General features: G+C 36.3%; 1 long non-coding RNA gene across 1 annotated transcript; it reads left to right on the top strand.

Moving 5' to 3' along the window:
- Nucleotides 1-2,731: 2,731 nt before the first annotated feature.
- On the top strand, nucleotides 2,732-14,299 carry LOC116553685. Its single transcript, XR_004269864.1, has 3 exons — nucleotides 2,732-2,811; nucleotides 6,565-6,567; nucleotides 14,289-14,299. It is a non-coding gene; the product is annotated as an uncharacterized LOC116553685 (long non-coding RNA).
- The last annotated feature ends 229 nt before the right edge of the window (nucleotides 14,300-14,528 follow it).

Raw genomic sequence — 14,528 nt, forward strand, 5'->3', positions numbered from 1 at the left:
GGTTAAGGAAGATCTCTTTTATTCCTACCTGTTTTTCTTTTGCAGTTTTATCAAAATGAATGTAGGATTTTGCCAAACTCTCTTTCTAAATTTATTAAGGTAGTCATATGGTGTTTGTTATCATTTTTGTGATAGAGATAAATTCAATTAATTTACTTTTGAATGTTAAATCATTCTTGCCTTCCCAGGATAACCCTTCCCCAACCCTTTGTCATGTATTATCATCATTGCATATTGTTAGATTTGAGTTGCTAATTTTTAAAAGAGAATTGTTGAGTCCAAGTTCATGAAGGATATTGGTATATATATTTCTTGTAGTATCTTTCATTATGGTATCTTAGTAATGCTGATTATGGGTCTCATTATATAAATAATGACTTCATTATATGAGCTGAGAAGTGTTCTATCCTTTTCAATTTGGGGAAACATTTTACATAGAGTAGTATTGTTTAACCTTAAATGTTTGGTGTAATTCACCAGTGATACCATCTATGTCTGGAGTTTTATTGTAGAAAATAATTTAACTACTCATTGAATTTACTTTATATATATGTATATACATGCACACACACACAAACATATATATACATATACACATATGTGTGTGTGTATATATGTTTGTGTGTGTGTATATATATGTGTATATGTGTGTATATATATATATATATATATATACACAAAGTATGAATTTATCTTTTCCTTCATTAGAAAGCTTGGTAGTTTATGTCTTTCAATGAATTTGCCCATTACATCTAAGTTGTCAAATATATTGTCAAATATATTTTTATTAATCTTTTAATTTTTTAAGAATTTTTAGTAATATCTTCCCTCTCATCTTGATGTTGATAATTATTTTGTATATATATTTTTGTCTCTTTCTTGTCCCTCATTAGTCTGACTAGGAGATTATTAATTGTATTATTTTCTCAAATAACACATTTATGGAGGCTTAAGAAAAGAAGGTATCTCTATGACATTAAAGTGCCAAGTGAAGCAGCAAGTTCTGGTGGAAAAGCTGCAGTAAGGCATCCAGAAGATCCAGCTAAGATCTTTGATGAAGGTGGCTACACTAAACAACACATTTTCAGTATAGACCAAACAGCCTTATATTATATGAAGATGCTATGTAGAACCTTCATAGCTAGAGAGGAGAAGTTAAAGCCTGGCCTCAAAGCTTCAAAGACAGGCTGAATCTCTTGTAGGGTCTATTGTAGCTGGTGGCTTTAAGTTGAAGCCCAATGCACATATACTATTCCAAAAATCCAAGAGCCCTTAAAAATTATTCTAAATCTGCTCTGCCTATGCTCTTGTGGATAGAAAAATAAAGCCTGGATGACAACACATCTGTAGGAAGCATGATTTAAAAAATATTTTAAGCCCACTGTTGAGACCTACTGCTCGGAAAAACAAAACAGATTTCTTTTAAAATCTTATTTCATATTGCAGTGCACCTAGTCAACTCAAGAGCTCTAATAGAGATGTACAAGGAAATGAATATTATTTTCATACTTGTTAAAATAATAGCCATTTTGAAGTCTATGGATCAAGAAGTAATTTCAAGTTTCAAATCTTATTTAAAAATACATTTTATAATGCTATAGCTGTCATAGGCAGTGATTCCTCTGATAGATCTGAGAAAAGTACACTGAAAACTTTCTGGAAATAATTCACCATTCTATAGGCTGTTAACAGCATTCATGGGAGGAGGTCAAGATATCAACATGAACAGAAGTTTAGGAGAAGTTGATTCCAACCTTTATAGATGACTTGTAGTTGAGTCAAGACTTCAGTGGAGGAAGTCACTGCAGATGTGGTGGGAATGGTAAGAGAGCTAGAATTAGAAGTAGAGCCTGAAAATGTGATTGAATTGCTGCAATCTTATAAAATTTGAATAATTGAGGAGATGCTTCTTATGGATGAGCAAAGATAGTGTTTCTTTGAAATGGAATCCGCTCTTGGTGAAGATGCTGTGAACATTGTTGAAATGACAACAAAAAATTAGAATATTAGATAAATGTTGTTGAAAAAGCAGCATCAAGATTTGACAGAATTGACTCCAATTTTGAAAGAAGTTCCACCGTTGGTAAAATGCTGTCCAACAGCATCGTGTGTTACAGAGAAATCTATTATGAAAGGTAGAATCAATTGATGTGGCAAACTTTATTGTTGCCTTTTTTTTTTTTTTTTTGAGATGGAATTTTGCTCTTGTTACCCAGGCTGGAGTGCAATGGCGTGATCTCGGCTCACTGCAACCTCCATCTCCTGAGTTCAAGCAATTCTCCTGCCTCCGCCTCCTGAATAGCTGCAACTACAGGCGTGCGCCACCATGCTCAATTAATTTTTTTGTATGTTTGGTTTTGTCACAGCAACCACCTCCCTGATGAGTCAGCAGCCATCAACATCAAGGCAAGACCTTCCTCCAGCAAAAAGATTACAACTTGGCAGGGCTCCATGGCTCACACCTGTAATCCCAGCACTTTGGGAGGCTGAGGTGGGTGGATCACAAGTTTAGGAGATCAAAACCATCCTGGCTAACACGGTGAAACCCCATCTCTACTAAAAATACAAAAAATTAGTCAGACGTGGTGGCATACACCTGTAATCTCAGCTACTGGGGAGGCTGAGGCAGGAGAATTACTTGAACATGGGAGGCAGAGCTTGCAGTAAGCTGAAATTGCACCACTGCACTCCAGCCTGGGTGACAGAGTGAGACTCCATCTCAAAAAAAAAAAAAAAATTTACAACTTGCAGAAGGCTCAAATGATTGTTATCATTTTTAAGCAATAAAGTATTTTTAATTAAGGTATATATGTGATTTTTCTAGCTATGATGCTGTTGGACACTTAATTGACTATACTATAGTGTAAACATAACCTTTAAATGCACTGAGAAACAAAAAAAAATTGTGACTCACTTTATTTCAGTATTCACTTTATTGTGGTAGTCCGGACCAAGCCTGCAATATCTCTAAGGTATGCTTGTATTTATGTTCTCTTCTTCCAAGCTAAGCTATTTTTATCATTAGATGTGCAGTGTCACTTAAAGTTTATGGGATTTACTATACCATGGTATCTGTATGTATCTAAAGAAGAGAGAAAGGGTGAAGAAACAGAGGGTAACATACATTATTACTGATCAGGACTGCCTGGTTCAGAGATGTGAAAAAGAGCCCATAAACATCAAGCAATGTAAAAATAGAACAAAGTATTGGGTAAAAAAAAATATTCATTCATTTATTTGTTCAAGAGAATCTTAAATGCCTGCTAAGTATAGCCCCTTGGTTAAGGAAGGCTGTAGAAAAATGCCTTTACATTAATGTCTGTGATACTGAGGAATTTATAAAGTAGCAGTTGTTGATATTTATTTGCCAAAATACATGATATTTAGAAGAGTAAACATAATAGAGTTTTGGTGGAAATAGAAAGTTGGTTTAAAAAAATAACTATAATTTTCATAATTATAAAACAATTTGGTAATATACATGTATACATATTTAAAGGAAATACCAAAGTGCAATATAATTTGAATACCAAAATATCCATCTGTGTTTTTCTTCAACAAATTAATTATTGTGAACTGATTTACAAATCCTATGTGCCACATGAATACTAAACAATTAAACTAAAAAACGGAAGTAATAATATAAGCCAGTATTATAGGGATTATATAACGTCAGATATTTTCATATGTTTGAAGAAAAAGAAATTTAAAGTTCAAAACAATCATCAGGAAATTTCTAAATATTCCTTTGATCTAAAAACAATAGAGAGTTTGGGTGTTGTATTTAAAAAAAAATCTTTTTTGTTTGTTGGTTTCAAATATCCTGGGAACTTAGGTAATTTTTTGTGCCCCAAATGGTTCCACAAGAAAAACTTTAAAATACATGTATACGATTGTTCCTGACCAGGCAAAAACTGAGCCAACTCATAATTACCTTCACAAACACTTGCACCTGCAAATAATTCTATGGTAACTACTAAACTAGCCTTGTTAATTGGACCGTTAATCACAGAGGGAGCAGAGTTTCCACTACCAGAAGGGTCATCTGTGCTTCTAATTGTTTCCCTGTTAGGAGTCCCTAAGCTTAGTTTGAATAAATCGATCAGATTGTGTCTCTCTATGACAGGAAAGTCAACTCCTAAAACTATGCCTTGCATAAAGTAGGCACTTGATATGTATTTGCTAATGCACTGGTTTAGTGACGCAAACAGTAGGAGAGATCTGAATTCTGTTAGGATGGCAGCCATTCAAAGAGCAGGAGGAAGTACAGCGGAAGTTTTACTCTCTACCTGAACGCCGCAGGTGAAGTTTGCTCAGAATATCACTTGCGATTTCACTTTAGAATTACTTTCCACAAGAGCAAGCCAGAGAGTCTAAGCCTATCTTTAATTTCCACTGACTTCTATATGTTTAAACTTGTGTCATTAAAATAGTAGTAGTTTACAGCTTTCTGAACCCCTCATACGGTTGCCCTTCTTTACAGAGAAGGGAGCTGTGACCGAGAATTGGTGACTTCACAGAGACTGTCTAGGTGCCAAACTTCGCTATGCTGTTATTTCCACTGCACCTGTAAACACACTCTGAGAGTATTTGACATAAGGGAGAAGAAGCCTGATGGCTTAATCCCAGCCTAAAATGTGAATGCTTCCAACAGAATAAAAGTAAGATTGTCCTAGTTAACCCTTCTCCTTATTTCACAAATGAGGAGGAAACTGAGAACCAGAATAGAAGAGCAATTCCCCATGATATATAGTAATTTATGCTTATAATAATGCTATTACCAATGAAAAGTGAAATTATGTTTCATTTACATTCTTTACTAAGGTAGTGAAATGTTAAGACATTTTAAATTAAGTTTCCCATTGGTCAGCTATAAACCTAAAGATTTTTGTTTTTCTATTATGTAAAAAAGTTAATGATTCACATTATTCTACCTTAAGACAATTTCAATAAATGATAGAATACTGACCTAATCATAGTGGAAATAACTGACACATAAAATTGTTTATTTCAAGGGGATCTGCAGCTCAGTATTTTAAGAGAGAGCATTAAAAAGCTGAATTTTTCATATTTTATCATTAAAATAAAAAATAGTCAAATATTATAAGTTTCAGACACATTTCTTCCTCTGTGGATATCAACATGTTTTCCCTGAAATCTTTCAAATAACAATAACAAAATTAGCTCATGACTCAAGAATTGAATACTCAATTCTTTTTCAGTCTTATTCCAACTTCTAGATAAAAATGTTAACTGAAAAAGACAGTCTTAAATATTTCTCTGGTCATCTCCCTCAGGGAGATTTGCAGTCTTTGTGCAAGATCATAAAAGAATGATTCACCTCTAATTTCTAATATTTCTTTGTAGTCATCATTTTTCTTCACTGTGATGGCAGGAGTGGTTGTTTAAACATGGTAATTAAGTGAAGGACTGTAGGTAAACACTTAATTTGCTGACAAAGTAGGGAAACTACCCAAAGACAAAAAAGAAATCACCATCTATGGGTAAATGCTGGTTTGTTTTTTTTAAGCCTTTTGGTAATAAGAAGGGAAAGAAAGAAAGCTGAACATGGAAAGCCCTAAAAATCATTTCTCCTAAGATAAAAGGATGGAGAAGAAATGGGAAAGTGTGTGTGTGTGTGGGTATATGTGTGTGTGTGCTGCTCTATAATCTTGTACAATTCAATTTCAACTTTATAACACCAACTGGAGTGGAGAGGAGTGTGTTCATACAGTAAGACATTTTTAATGGAAAAGTTTTGTGATACTCCATTAGAGTGATCTAGAAGTATGGAAACTTCATTTTCAGCAGGATAAGGAAAAAAGGAGAATTTGGTGACAGCTGCTTGCTGTTGGACCGATGTTTAAGCAGGCAGTGCAGTTTATTCATATAGCTGAGGTAGCGTATCTGGGTCAGGCACATTGAAGGCTTAATGGGAACTCATTCTCAGAGTGGGTGGTGACTTTGCTGAAGTCAAGATGTTTCTAGCAGAAGGGATAAAGTCAAGTAGGAACAGTTCTGATTCTGGGAGAGTAGGATGGATGGGTCACAGCTTGGGCTCCAACCCCAGTTGAATCTGCAACTGCCTTTGGCATGTTTAATGTCAGGAAGACAACACTCAAGAGAAAGAAATCTACTGTTCTACTGTTTTCTATAAAATGTAAGCCACTGTGATTTGCCAGATAAGCCATTTTTTAAAATGCACACTTAAGAAAGAAGTAATGATGCCAGTTAAAATTTAAAACAATATATCATTTTCATTTAGATTGTATATTTTAATACTTGTTGAAATGGATCTTGGCCAGGCGCAGTGGCTCACACCTGTAATCCCAGCACTTTGGGGGGCCAAAGTGGGCGGATCACTTGAGGTCGAGAGTTTGAGACCAGCCTGACCAACATGGAGAAACCCCGTCTCTACTAAAAATACAAAATTAGCTGGGCATGTGGTACATGCCTATAATCCCAGTTACCCAGGAGGCTGAGGCAGGAGAATTGCTTGAACCCAGAAGGCAGAGGTTGCAGTGAGCTGAGATCGTGCCATTGCACTCCAACCTGGGCAACAAGTTTGTCTCAAAAAAAAAAAAAAAAAAAAGAAAAAGAAAAAGAAATAAAGAAATGGATCTTAGGGCAACAACAATATATCCTTTTTCAAATGATTCTTAAATGATTTCTAGAATTAAGTGTCAAGGGTTGCAGTTGTCTGTCTAATCATGCCACCAGGAATCACTGCCAAGTTCGTACATGCCCAGGCAATGACAACCACCACATTAGGACCTTCCTAGCTTACAGAAATTATAATATTTCAACATAATTTCTGAGACTTAATATGGACAAATGACTATCTCCAAATTGGTGCAGTGTACTGAATTACCTCAGGCAACAAGCCATCCACCTTTTAGTCTTCAGTGAGAGAAAAGCAAACATAATAAAACAAAAACAGTGTCCTCTCCACCTTTCCCCACCTACAGTCTTGGCTCCTGCTGAGACTAACATGTTTTCCTTGCTTTTCCTTTGAATTTAGGGAAGAGCTCTTAGTGTTATATGTGAATGACTCTCTACATTAAACTTTTCATTTGAATCCAATTTTACAAACGGTATCAAGGATTTTACTCCAAATGTTCAATCATCTTGGGGTCAGCACAGATTCCAGGGAAGCCCCCAATCGTATAAACAGTGTAGTTTAGAGTGTTGTCACCAGAGCTGATGTTCTGAGCAATTCTAGTGAAATTGGCATGACTTTTTCTTTGTATGCTTATTAGGCAACATCCTCTTTTATTCTTCCTTCCACCAAAAAAGGAAAAAGAAAAACATTACAGAAGCTTTTTCCAAACCAGAGTTTTTGCTCTGTTATTATCCAGGTGGATTCTCAGTTGGTACTGAAATGGGAACTTAGGAACTCTGCGACTCCTTTTGGGAGGCTGCCGATTGGCCCACAGTGGGTTCCTGCAGAAATCTAGAATAGATTGAGAGATGAGAGAACAGAAAATATTGTCTGTCTGTGTGTATTCTATGCATACACTGCATATGGCATATTAGTTAAAGAATTTGTGTCCTGTTTTAACTATATATATTTCAAAAGGCATTATCTTTTTCTGTTTTCCTGTTTCATTAATTTAAACACTATTTTTGGCATCTGGCATACTCTTTTTTACCTTTGTTAATTATAAAATATGGGAGAAGGGAGTAGGTGACATAATTCTGTGCAAATAATAGATAGTAAATATTCTATTCACTAAATCTTTGAGTGATATATTGACAAACTATTACATTACTCTTCAGTCATTGGCAAATGATTAATGGATTTCCACCAGTTACAATGTTTTTCAGAAAATACAACACTAAGCACAACACTCAATTTTATGCACATTTAGGATGAAAAATAAATTACCACGGGAGAAGGAGCCTGAGATGTGAAAAGGCACATGCCTTTGGTGGATAAATCCCATTCATCCTAATTGACACTATTGTTATTTATAAATTTTTTTCTAATTTAATTTTAAGTTTTGGGATACATGTGAAGGACATGCAGGTTTGTTACATAGGTAAATGTGTGCCATGGTGGTTTTCTGTATCTATCAACCCATCACCTAGCTGTTAAGTCCCTCATGCCTTAGCTATTTATCCTGATGCTCTCCCTCCCCCAACCTTCTGCCACCAACAGGCTCCAGTGTGTGTTGTTCCCCTCCCTGTGTCCTTGTGTTCTCATTGTTTAACTCCCACTTATTAGTGAGAACATGTGGTACTTGGTTTTCTGTTCCTGTGTTAGTTTGCTGAGGATAATGGCTTCTAGCTTCATCCATGTCCCTGAATTGCAGCACTATTCACAATAGCAAAGACATGGAATCAACCCAAATGCCATCAATAATAGACTGGATGGAGAAAATGTGGCACATTTTACACCATGGAATATTATGCAGTCATAAAAAGTAACTATTGTTTCTTAATCCCATGAAACTGCTTACTGCTTTGGCAAACCAGCCACATTTTCTATGTGTGGCTCCACAATTCTGAATGTGTTTTTCCAATTTTCACTCCCAACTTGATGCCTCCATGTGGCTTAATCTTTTCAAAAGTACCATGTACCTTTCTAATTACTGTTCTCCAACAACACCACTGCCCACAGTTCAGTTTTACCATATGTCTCACTGCCCTACTTTGACCCTTTGATCCCTTTCAGATAGAGGCCTCTTCTATGCTCACCATCTACAACCCACCAGCAATAAAGTGCTATAGGACGAATAAAGAAGGGAACTTCCTGCTTTCAATAGCTTAAAACATACAATGTAAGTATGCAACACACAGTCAAACAAAAGAGAATAAATGAGTTTATCCCAATCCATTATTCCTGAATATGCATTACCGAGCTCTGTATAGTACCAAGAGATACTGTATTTTAAGTTTCATGGTCAAATGCATTTTGGAAATGCTACATTATTGTATTCCACTTTTTGAGATTCAGAGTTTAGTATATCAAAAGACCCAAAAAACAGTCTTACAAACACCAGTTTAACTCGCTGAATGCCAATAGTGTCCCAGATTATCTGACTTAACTACTTCCTTGCTATTGCTAGTCATGGGGCATTCTATCAGCCTTTCCCGAATCCCGTAAATCCATCCCAATACCTGTGAAAGTCCCTGTTAGACTCTGTTTAATCACCCTTTTAGCCTATCATTTGTTTCCTGCCCATCCTGTACACTTTGGGACCATTCTTCCATCACGCCAACAAGCATGAAGACTCATGCTTCTTTCCTGTGCTGGTCTCTGGGGCTGGAAAGCCGTTTTATTCATTTTCTAGCTATAACATCATGTTAACTATTCAGGGCCCATCCCAATTGCTGCTCTTTTTCCTTTCAGTTTTTCTACTTCCAAAAATCAGAAGTATTCCTTATTCTGGGTTTCCACTTGTATTATTAATCAGACTATTCTCATGCTTTGTCCCACTGGCCCTATCCTCCACACCCAGGGTCCCCAACCCTTGGCCATGGACTGGTACTGGTCTGTGGCCTGTTAGGAACCGGTCCCCACAGCAGGAGGTGAGTGGCAGGCAAGCAAGTGAAGCTTCATCTGTATTTACAGCTGCTCCCCATCACTCACACCACTGCCTGAGCTCCACCTCCTGTCACATCAGTGACAGCATTAGATTCTCATAAGAGTGCAAACTCTATTGTGCACTGCAGATGCGAGGGATCTAGGCTGCATGCTCCTTATGATAATTCACTGCCTGATGATTGGCTACTGTTTCCCATCACTCCCAACTGTAACTGTTTTGTTGCAGGAAAACAAGCTCAGGGCTTCCACTGATTCTACATTATGGTGAGTTGTCTAATTATATTGCATTATATAAAATGTAATAATAGAAATAAGGTATACAAAAAATGTAATGCACTTGAACCATCCAAAAACCATCCCCCCACTCCTAGTCCATGGGAAAAATTGTCTTCCACAAAACTGGTCTCTGGTGTCAAAAGGGTTGGTGGCCACTACTCCATACCATTCAACACAATATATTTTAGTTAGAAAGTTCTCTATATGGGTTTGTTGAATTGAATTGAAGGTGAGGCGTTGCATGTATCTGACAAAAGAATATAAAAGATTAAGTGCATCTCTTGGGATTTAACAACATTCTCCAGTCCCCACTGTGTGGTTCATGTTTTTAGTAAAATGTTTGATGAAAAGTAAAAATCTAAACTGTCTGTCACTTAAGCACTTTAGGAAGAGCAAATGTATTATTCCTCTTCACAATATTGTTATTACAGCAAGATCACTACAGGTCAACAAGAGATGGGTCTCAGGAAACGATGAGAGCCCCAGTGTATAAACATAGCATGCTTTGGAGAACGAATCCTCCATTGTTTCACAGTAGTCCTTTCCAGTCCAACTGATAGTGTTGGGTATATTTGGCTCCTTTTTTCTCCAACTAGGGTGTGGATCATGACATAGGACTAGAGGCTCAGATTACTTATCTACAGCAGTCATAGTGATGGTTTAGGAATCATTGTGTTACTCAAGCAGGCCTATAAGAATCCTATGAAAAACATTGCAAAACAATCGAGAGAGACATTCTCTTGCTTTAGTATTTGTAAGCTATCAAGTTGATAGCTTTCATTTTAGTTAAGATAGAATATGTTTTTGTTATAATAACAAAATCCCCAAATCACTAGAGAGTAACATTGTAAAGATTTATTTCTGTATTTCTCTCTTACACAAAGTTCACCGTCGTTCTAAGAAGTTCACCACATGGTGACTTATGTGTCCAGTCTGATTAAAATTCTCGTCAAGGACCTATGTCATTGGGGGCAATGTTTCAGGTAAAACAATTCTGGGTCAATGTTGAAGGTAAAATGATACTGGGCATGGGGGACTTCAAGCATGAACTTTTCACTGCATCGACCTGAGAGTGACATGGGTCACTTCCTTCTGCAGTGCACTGTCTAGAACTAATGACACAGCCCACCAAACTGCAAGTAAAAGGAAGTTGTGTATTACTGTCTCTGCCACAGCTTCTGACTTTTCCACCCCATATCCATATGGAAATAGCCTAACAATGAAGCCAAGTAGCAGCTAGCAAAGTCAAGAGTTGTTGATGAAAATTTCTGATGTAAAGAGTTAAGCCCAGAACCAGTTACACAGAGACTATGACACAGGGCTGCAGCAGGCATCCAAACAAGCAGAAACCATGCTTATGTATTTGTGTTTGTGTTTGTGTGTGTGCATGTGTATGTATGTCATATACACCAAGCATAAGAAATAAACATGAATCCTAATGCATATGAGATATGGGAAAAAAAGAATAAAAATAAATTTTGGCCCAGAAATTCAAATTTAAAAATTGTCACAGGATTATTGCTGCTGTTGTGGAACATCTCCACAAGTAGCTTTCTGTTCTTTGCTCTATGGTTAAATAAGCAAGTTAGGCAGAAGGCAAGGTTGACTTTTATAGCTAATTAGAAACTAGGAAATCAGTGCCAGATATACCATGTATTTAAGCTTACAAGTCTTCAAGGAGGACAATTGGCTGTGTTATTGAGACATATGACAAACCCCAAAAGGAATGACAGGTGACAAAATGCTCTCTAACTTTGAAATCACCTTATAGAATGTTTAATTGCCTATAGGGTAAACTATAAAGGGAGTTTCTAGTCTTTAACTTCTACTGATAACAATTGTTGGCTTTCACTGAGTGCCCACTATATGTCCTAGACATGGTACAAAGTGCTTTGCTTAAATTATCTCTGTTAAATCTTACAATAACCCAATGAATCTGCTAATAATATTATCATATTATACAAATCAGAATATGGAGGCATAGAGAAGGTATATAGTTTGGAGAAGACTGATGAGGAATTATGAATTGGCTAATACAAATTAAGAATTTGTATGTAAAAGTAAATTATACCTAAGTGTTTATATTTTAAAAGTCTGGCTGAATTGTTTATCGTGTGATACAAATGGCATCTGGTATAATAACTTTTGAAAAAATAATGTACTATGTTTGCATTTTTAAACAAAGAGTTCTATTTTTGAAATAAGAAAAGCAATGAAAGAAACCGCTTCTTTCTTCCTTGGATCTCTCTAGAGCTGAAGCCTCATAATGCATTGCAATGGTGAGGAAAATACCAAACAAGGAAGTAAATAGTGTTGCCTGCTAAACTTGACAAATCTAAATAGAAGATGATAGGGCCTCATGAGTTTGAAGCTCACTTTGGTAGAATTTCCTTGGCATGATGTCATGCACAAAGTCTTTTTTATTAAATAATCTGAATTTGATTTCTTCCCTACCTATAACTAGCTGCAAGACCTTTGCCAAATTACTTAACATTTCCAAATCTCACTTTTCTCATCTGTAAAACAGAAATCATAGTAATACTAATAGCATCTATATGTCTGGCTTATCATAAGTATTAAATAAACTTATCAATGTAAAAACATGTATCATCCTGCCTGGCATATTATGGGAGTTTATAAAATGTTGACTATTATCATCCATCATCACTGTCACCAATACCATCATCATCGTCGTCATTGTCATCACCCTAATCATCAAAATTGTCACCAGTCATAACTCTTTTTCACTCAAAGAACACTGAGGCAACTAACTTGGACCAATTACCAAATTGCTGATGAGCTGTTTTAATTTCTGGAGGATGGCTAAATTTTGATTTATTTTGTTGTCAGCTTTCTTAGGCGCCCCTCCCTCAATCGTGTATTTAGGGACTGAAAAAACAGTGATTCAAAATTAAGTCACTTATGCTAATAGGATATAATTGCAACTTAACAGGTAGGAATTAGTGCTTTTGCAGATATAAGCACAGGATAATTTGAACATTTGGTTCAAAGTGTGGACAGCACTGCTGTGTTGAGTAAAGCACCAACGAATATAAATAATGTGAGGGGAAAAGGCTTCGACTATTTTCCATAAACAAAATGGCATTTAATGTTGTTTACAGGCATGCTTGAAATTTCAACGACATACAACTACAAATGTACTTTTTTAAAAGTCAGGCTATTAAACAAAGCAAGAAAAAAAGAAAACTTAGCAGTTATAAAACCAAGCAGCAAAGAATTTCTAGGCATAAAATCCATGTAGATATCAGTTAAATGATTTTTTTGGAGATATCCTATGTGGGAAAGTTGTGACAACATCCTTCTCTTCATCCTATCCGTGAGGTTAGATTATGTTTCTTTGATCATTTCCTTTTATTTCTTCACATCTTTCCTTCTTTCCTTCCCTGAGGGGGAACAAATCATAGTGCTAAGGAAAATCACACACACACACACACACACACATACACACCCCTATATCTATATTCATGAATAAGAATTATATAGTTCCTTTTTATTCATCATGAATAATTTTACAGTGAAGAACACAGAAAGCTGATTGGCAATTACAACGTAGATGAATGCGCTCATTGGGTAAGTCTGTGAGCACATAGGAGGATTTCCAGATTAAAAATTGGGCTTAGCGGGAAGGCTTTCTGGGGAAGCAACTTCTCCACTGAAACTCACAGGAAGAGGAGCTGGTTATGTTGTGTGTGAAGTTATGTTGTTTGAGGAAGGTGAGGATGGTTAATTTTTATTTTATTCTTTTTTTATCATAACACTGAGATAACGGGAAACAAGTAGAGGTTTAAAGAAGAGCAAACGTCATGTATGGAAACAAGAGATCATGGCATGCTGGAACTTAGAAAGCACCCATTATGGTCAGAATGTGGAGTTTGGGCATGGTGACGGATAAAAGCTAGAGAGGCAAGGAAAGCATTGAGAGGCTTAAATGGTGCTCTAGACAGATCGCACTTACAGCCTAGAAAGATCATTTTAGCTAAACTATGGACATGAATTTGAAGGATATGAAATAAGATTAGCAATGGGGGACAAATTAAGAGGCTATTGTAGTAATTCAGGTAAGACATATGGTGACCTGTACTAGGGTAATAAAAGTAGGGAGATATGTATGAATTCAAGAAATATAAGACAGTGAGATCAATAGAACTTAGTGATTTCTGGTGTGTGTGTGTGTGTGTGTGTGTGTGTGTGTGTGTGTGTGCATGTGTGTTGATGAAGAAGAATGAGAATTCAAGGACTCTGTCCAGATTACTGGATTGAGAATCTAAATGGCTCTATTCCTAAAGACAGGGATCTTGGGGGAGGTGTACATTTATGAAGAAGGAGGTAGAATTTGGAATAAATTTTTCATAAGCATGGAGGAAAGGAACGTATGAAAGTGACTGAGAAGGAACACTCAAAGAGGCAGGAGGTAAAGCAGAAAAAGTTATTGTCTAATAAGTTTTTAGACATCTGGGGAAGCAAGCACTTGAAAAAAGAGAATTGTATGTGTGTGTACACATTGGGGAGCAAGGGTTACAAAGCAGATGTTTGTTCGCTGAGAAGTAAACAGAGAGTCTGAAGAAGCAGTGAGAGTGAGTACAAATGTCTTTCCTCTCTAAACCTAAAGTGCCATGTGACAAACAAGAGATGCCTATCACAGCACCGAGTCAGAGCATGATATCTGTTCTCTAACAAAATT

Source organism: Sapajus apella, unplaced genomic scaffold (assembly GCF_009761245.1).
Source record: "Sapajus apella isolate SASKATOON/1434 unplaced genomic scaffold, GSC_monkey_1.0 scaffold13, whole genome shotgun sequence".
NCBI lineage: Eukaryota > Metazoa > Chordata > Mammalia > Primates > Cebidae > Sapajus > Sapajus apella.